This window comes from Amblyomma mixtum, chromosome 2 (assembly GCF_055824585.1).
Source record: "Amblyomma mixtum isolate Tamu chromosome 2, ASM5582458v1, whole genome shotgun sequence".
Classification (NCBI taxonomy): Eukaryota; Metazoa; Arthropoda; class Arachnida; order Ixodida; family Ixodidae; genus Amblyomma; species Amblyomma mixtum.
The window spans coordinates 164,480,334-164,488,002 of NC_143013.1; the positions used below are offsets into that span (position 1 = coordinate 164,480,334).

Consider the following 7,669-nt stretch of genomic DNA (forward strand, 5'->3'; position numbering starts at 1 on the left):
ACGGGGCCTCGTCGTGCGGTGCCCCGGACTAGGGACGCCGACCATGTAGCGGGGCCACTCTGTGGCTCCCAAACTCTTTTTCACAAAATAAAAGTTTTCACCACCACCACCATCTGTGTTGGCGCACTTTGATCCTTCTGCCACTACGGAACTTCGCACCGATGCGAGCGGCCATGGCATTGGTGCCCTACTTGCTCAGCGGCAACGTAACAAGCTTCGCGTAATTGCGTACGCCAGCCGTCTCCTTTCTGTCTCAGAGCGCAACTATTCTATCACCGAGCGGGAATGCCTCGCCCTGGTTTGGACTGTTGCAAAATTCCGCCCTTACTTGTTTGGGCACCCTTTCTCTGTTATGACGGATCACCACGCCTTATGCTTGCTTTCATCGATCAAAGACCCTACTGGCCGGCTGGGGCGCTGGGCTCTTCGCCTTCAAGAGTACACTTTTTGTGTCGTCCACAAGTCCGGCCGCTTGCACCAGGACGCGGATTGCTTGTCCCGTTACCCTGTCGATGCGCCCTCCTCCAACGAATGCGAGGTTGACGCCTGCGTCTTATCCATCTCGGCCTTCCGCAACATTGCACAAGAAAAGCGCTTGGATTCTTCCCTACGTTCCTTCATCGACCGCCTCACTGCCAACCGCTGTGATGCGTCCCTCGCCCCGTTTGTGCTCTATGAGAACGTCCTCTACCGGCGCAATCTGCGGCCTGACGGCACTGACCTCTTGCTCGTGGTCCCTCAACACCTGCGCAGCAGCTTCCTTGAGCAGCTTCATGATGTTCCCACGGCCGGTCATCTTGGAGTCTCCCGCACCTACGACAGCGTGCGCCGCCGCTTCTTTTGGCCCGGTCTATACCGTTCTGTCCGCTGTTATGTGGCCGCTTGCGAGCTGTGCCAACGACGGAGGACGCCCTCGGTTCTCCCTCCCGGACACCTTCAGCCGATTCCAATCCCCATAGACCCGTTTTCCCGTGTCGGCCTCGACCTGCTCGGCCCATTTCCGGGGTCTGCTATGGGAAACAAATGGATCGCGGTCGCGACGGACTACTCCATGCGCTACGCTATTAGTCGAGCGATCCCAACCAGCTGCGCAACTGATGTCGCTGACTTTCTCCTGCACGACGTCTTACTCCACCACGGTGATCCCCGTCACCTGCTCACCGATCGCGGCCGCTGCTTTGTTTCCAAAGTGGTCGCCGAACTCCTCCACTCCTGCTCCGTCCGTCATCAATTCGCCACGGCCTACCATCCGCAGACGAACGGCCTCACTGAACGTCTGAACCGTACCCTCACCAACATGATTTCCATGTACGTCTCCGGCCATCACCACGACTGGGATATTAGCCTCCCATTTGTTACATTCGCCTACAATTCTACGCGTCACAATACAGCCGGTTTCTCCCCTTTTTACCTTCTTTTTGGCCGCGATCCTTTGCTGCCCTTCGAGAGTGTACTGCCCGCCACCGCCTCCACGAGTCCTTACGCTGGGGACGCCATCGCTCGCGCCGACGCTTCCCGACTTGTCGCCCGCCAGCGGCTGTCGGCCTCTCCAAGTCATTCAGAAACGACGTCATGACTGTCGCCGTCTTGAAGTCACCTACTCCCCTGGCTCCCTTGTGTTACTCTGGGTCCCTTCCCGCCGTGTGGGCCTTTGTGAAAAACTGCTTCCCCGATATACAGGCCCTTATCGGTTTGGTTTGGTTTGGTTTATTGGGGTTTAACGTCCCAAAACGACTGAGGCTATGACAGACGCCGTAGTGAAGGGCTCCGGAAATTTCGACCACCTGGGGTTCTTTAACGTGCACTGACATCGCACAGCACACGGGCCTCTAGAATTTCGCCTTCAAGAAATTCAGCCGCCGCAGGCCGGTATCGAACCCGCGTCTTTCGGGTCAGCAGCCGAGCGCCGTAACCACTGAGCCACCGCGGTGGGGCGGCCCTTATTGGGTCGTACGTCCGGTGACCGCAGTGACGTACGAGATCACCCCGCTACATCCGATATCCCCGGCAGCTGCACCCGCACCGACATCGTCCATGTGTCCCGCCTCAAACCTTACAACTCGCAGTATAGCTGGCCGGTGTAGTGCGCACCGGGACGGTGGTTTTGCCGCGAGGGGGGGGGGGGGTCACGCTACGGACGCTGGGAGGACGACGAAGTGATTTGTAACGAGGAAGACACTGAGGTGCGCGTTTGTGTGCTGAGAGACTACGCCAAGCCGTCGGTCCCTTGCGTAGCAGGTTACCTCTGCTGTTTCAACTGCTGCTTCTAGCCGCCACGTATCAATATCATCAAATCACAGCATTCTACAAACTCAGCCACATGACACTGCCACCACCCCACAGTAGCTTGTCGCCCTCATCCAGCGCCACATGGCGACAATTATAGACAGGCTGTTTTATTTGTCCCCACCGTCTCTGATGCTTTCACCCAACCTTGCCTCCTGTTTGTACCACCTGTGGCATGCCCTGATCCACACTTTTCCACTGCCTTTGGGAATGTCCTTCCCCAAAGGCAGTACCCCCCCTTCCCAATCCCACTCATTCTTCTTGGGAGGCTGCTTGACGCACCGCTCAGCCCGCAGGCCAGAAATGGCTGGTGGATCAGGCTTTACGTGAAGCACAAGCCCGTGGACTCCTAGGTCAGTTGTTTCCATCCATCCAGTTGTTTCCATCCATCCACCTTACCACCCGGGCAGGTTAGCGCTGACCGTAGTCAGTACTAACGCATGCAGCCCATATCTCTCTCATCACCACGCGTAAGTACCTATTAGCACGATTCAGGTGTCCATTCAACCAGGGAGCCAGTTAGGCGCACTTGCTTTCCTCAAAATGATCGGAGTGCAAAACGTTTTCAACGCCAACGGCAAGAGAGAGAGAGAGAGAGAGGGAAAGGCAGGGATGTTAACCAGAAGGATTCCGGTTGGCTACCCTGCACAGGGGAAGGGAATGAGTGGAATTAAAGAGGAAAGAGAGAAGTAACGGGAAATAATCACAGTCTGTCAATTAAGGCAGTCGCTCTCAAAAAGCGAAAGTGCCTTGTAAGCCTTGATGGCAGTTGACTGTTGTGGCCACGGACCGAGGATCTTGGCCTCTGTGAAAGGGCGAGGGTCCAGGCTGTCCAGAGCACATCGCAGCTTATGTCTTTCGGCTACAAAGGCAGGGCACTCGCAGAAGATATGGGTGATTGTCTCATCACAGGCGCAGTTCACACAAGAGGGGCTGTCGGCCATCGCGATCCCGAAGGCATACATATTCGTGAAGGCAACACCGAGCCATAGACGACACAGTAGTGTTGCTTCACGACGCGCTACATTACACGGAAGACGGAGGCGCAGTCCAGGGTCCAAAGTCCTGAGGCGACGGTTGCACAACACACCAGAGTTCCACACTGAAAGTGTGAGCTCCAGCCTCAAGGAACGAAGCCCACACGCTGCGTCAGCTCTCGTTACGGGAATATTAACGGGGATTCCGTCATTGTGGGCAGAACGGGCAGCTTCGTCAGCCTGGTGATTGCCATGAATGCCGCAGTGGCCCGGCAGCCACTGGAAAATTATGTTATGTCCTTTCAATGTGGCGTCATGGTAGGGCTTGCGGATTTCGGCAACGAGTTGTTCGTGTGACCCACGGCGTAGTGCAGTTTGCAGGCCTTGAAGGGCTGCTTTAGAGTCGGTGAAAACTGTCCAGTCATGTGCAGATTTCTGATTAATGAACTGAACTGCAGCCCGTAGGGCAGCTAGTTCTGCACCAGTTGAGGAGGTGAGATAGGTAGTCCTCACCTTCATTAAAATAGACCTGGCCGGTATCACCACAGACCCAGCAGAGCTTGTTGAAGTCACTGAGCCATCTGTGTAGACATGTATGCGGTGTGTATGGTTAAAATGCAAATGATGCAGTGTCAGTTGCTTGAGAGCAGGCAATGATAAATCAGATTTCTTATTAATTCCAGGAATAGATAGGTGCACCCGGGGTTCATGGAGACTCCATATGGGTGAGCATGATCTTGATGGGTGGGCGAACTGCGAAGGAAGATAGGCACGGTGAGCTTGAATTACAATAGCAAATGCAGTATGTGGTCTGAGTACGGGAAGAGCTGCAAGATGATGACACGGAACTCGCGTGAGGTGCCGAATGTGTGTTCTCATGGTTTCAACAGCAATGTGTGAAGTAACAGGATGCTCCCCAGCGACAAGAATAGTGGCTGCCGTTGAGGCACATTTAGGTAGCCCAAGGCAGATTCGTAGAGCTTGCGCTTGAACACTTTGAAGTGGTGGTGAAAACATTTATTCGGAGAAACAGAGTTTGGGAGCGACACAGTGGCCCCGCTACATGGTCGGCGTCACTAGTCCGGGACACCGTATCACGAGGCCCCGTCTCTCGCCCGTTTCACCAGTGCCCCTTGGGACTCAAGCGAGGAGCAGTTGAGGAGGGCAGCCTCCCATGCTTCTCGGGAAGGGGTAGGCGAAGGGGGGAGGTGAGATTTTGAGTACAGGCCCACACCGTGTGGAAGATATCACAGGTCTCTCCACAGTGCGGAGGGAGCTGTGAGCGCGCGGAGCGAAAGGACGTGCAGCGCATCGGCTCCGCCAAATTTTGGCTGCAGCCACGGAATCCCGCCAAGAACCCCATCAAAACAGCCGCGTCTGTCTTTGCGAAGTTGCTAGCTACCTGAGGATACCACCAGCACCCAGGTGGGATTATATTTGGACCTTCTAGGGCCGATCATCACTTGCGTATCGTGGCGATGGCGCCAGGCTTGATGCCTACGCCGGAGCGCGGCCGTTAGTTACCCGCAGCAACATGGTATCCCTAAACGTTCAACGCGGCTACGACCCTGACACCAAGGCCTGGTCCGAGGTTCCGGCAAGTACAACGCCTGATAGCCAGGATTCTGCACCCATTGAAAACATGCTTTTCCAGCTCCTCGCACGCCGCTCCAGAAAGCGGAACTACAGTTGAGCCCACTCATAACGAACTTGATCGTCACGCGAAATTTGTTCGTTGTATCCAAAGTTCGTAGTAAGTGGACCACCTATAATACGGGCAAAAAGAGCAAGCGAGACGAAAGTTAACTTTATTTTTGAAAAAAGTCCGTGATGCATGTCTGCTTCTTCGAAGCTGATCACATCACTGCCGTTTCTAATTTTTCTAGCGCGGCAATATGTTCATCGCCAAGGCCTCTGCTTCACACGAGTTCCTTAAGCGACGCGCTGTAACCGATCGTGGTTGAAGCGTTCACAGCAACCGGCGGTAGAGCAGCATCCTCGTAATCGTCCTCGTCGGTCTGTGGGCAGTCAAGAAGGGCTCGAACTTCACGCACAATAGCTTCGTCAGTGCATGGCTCCGCAATGTCGGCGTCGTCATCAGCAGAAACGAAATCGCCCCAGGCAACGTCAGGTCCGGCCAGCTGCGTGTCAATGACGCATTGCCACAAGTCCTCGTGCGACCGGCCTTCCGGTGGGTGATCTATGGCGTCCTCGGTGTCTGGGCCCATAAAACACGCCTTGCGGAAGCAATTTGCTATGCACTCCGCGGTGACCTCCATCCACGCCGCTTTCAACATCTCCACGGTGGCAAGCAAGCTGATGCGAACTGGCATGGCAGCGAGACCGGGCGTCAGCGATCCACTTCAGCAGTGCGTCCTCAACGTCCGCGTAGGTCGCCTTCCGAAGGCGCTTTCTAGTCGTCAGGACGGCATTCACGGTAGCACCAAGAATCTTTTCCTTGCCCTTAGTAATGGTTGAAGTGGTCGATTTCGACAGTCCGTACTTCTTGACCAGTTTGCAGTTTTTTGCACCTTGAGCAAGTTCATTAACAATGGCCATCTTCGTTGCGATGTCGACAGCTTTCCTTTTAGCACCTGAAGAGGTCGGTGTACAGTGCTCCATCGCACCATGCGCAAGTAAAGCCCTTGGGCTCGCGCGTTGAGGCAGCCTTCAACTCCCCGATCTGGGAGAGGGACGGATGCGGCAACGATGTCAACGCAGTGCCATCGCACAGAAAGAATCGACGGCGCGCAATGCCCTCAGCGCGGGGTGACAACGGAGGAACAAATCACGCGGATTCATGACAGCGACGCGGGCGGCGCCACTTTCTCCTTCGTCACGACGCGCGCGCGCTTTTTCGTTTTCATTTTTAAACGCGCGCTTTTTCTTTTTTTACTTTATTTTACGGGGGCCCGACAGCTTCGCGTTCGCTCTAACCGAGTGTTGAGGCCACTACAGTTCGTTCTATGTGAGACACTGTGTCATTGCCCCAATATATATTTTGACGGTAGCACCGCCCTCCTTCGTACTAAGCGAGCGTTCGTTACATCTGCGGCTGTTATAAGTGGGCTCGACTGTATATCAAGAAAACGAACGCCACGTTGGCAGGACGCTCAGCACGGCAAAACGCTGCTGCACGCGCTGCGGCGCTATATGGGGGGCCCCAATCGAAGATTGGGGCCCGCCATGAAGCACCGCCCAGCGCGAAGAAAGCTGACAACTTCCCGGCCCTCAAGGCAAATGGCACTGCCGGCGCCCGAGCATCAGTGCTCCAAGGCAGCAAACAACAGGCGAGCAGCTAGAATGAGGTCGCCTCCTCCTCCTCCCATCCCCATTCCTTCCCACTAACAGTCTCCGCGCTCGACGCGAAATACAAAAAGCAGATCGAAGTGCTCCCGGCAGAGAATGAGTGTTTGCTCAACAAATTTCAAAATTTAGAATCAAAATTGGGGTCCACCGCTCCGAGCCCGCAGAACTCGGACGCAATGGAGAGCGACACGGAGCTCTCGCCTGCCCTCGTGACAGCCATCTCCGCGATGGAAGAGCGCTTAACCTCTAAATTACCATCTATAATCCAGACCACCATGAACTAGATATTCACCAAGATCATAACTGCCGTCCTCGCGGTGGTCTGCCTCCCTGCAACAACCCCTGCCTCCTCCGTCGGACGGGGCCCATTAGGGATGTATCCCGTCCTTCAAAACCCAACCGTCTGATCATTGATTCGAACAATGAAGACAGATGCCCCGCTCCTTCCGTCACTGCCCTCTTGATGGTGCAAGTAGCGGGCTCTTTGGCAGCCACTCCTTCCTCCTCCTCCCTAAAATTTTTCAATCATGGCGAGACACCTTAATCAAATGAGTTGCGCCATCTCTAATTCGACCGTGTCAAGTTCAATGACACAGTGGAACTGTAGAGGCTTTGAGGACCGCACTAATCGGGCCAATTTCCACCTCTACCTTGAAACCATCGAGTCGCTATCAGCCGTGGTTGCCCTCTAAGAGCCAGGCCTGCGCGCCACATTTTCAAATTACTCGACGTTCCAACAGGATCCCGCGTTTTGCCTTCTCGTTCATTAAGACTACAAAGCCAACTTAGTGCACCTCGACCTCCAGCTCGAGTATTCTTATGTAATGGTGACGCTCCTACCACTCCGCCGCAGGGCCCACCGTTGCATATACTCAAAGTGTACTGCTCTCCCAAACTTAAGCGAGTGACTTTTTCGGACTTCTCTAGCCGCGCTCTAAGAGTAGCGGGTCGCGATCCCCTGCTGATTCTGGGGTACTTTAACGCTCCCAGTCAGCTGTGGGGGTATCGCAAGGAGGAGTCTCGCGGGCGTAAGCTGCCGGAGCTTGCGTCCACGTTGGGTCTCACCCTCGACACGGACCCTGTCCACCCAACCCGGC

General features: G+C 55.1%; 1 pseudogene; it reads right to left on the reverse strand.

The window, feature by feature from the left end:
• Nucleotides 1–4,995: 4,995 nt before the first annotated feature.
• On the reverse strand, nucleotides 4,996–5,596 carry LOC149361465 (uncharacterized; annotated as a pseudogene).
• Between the last annotated feature and the right edge of the window lie 2,073 nt (nucleotides 5,597–7,669).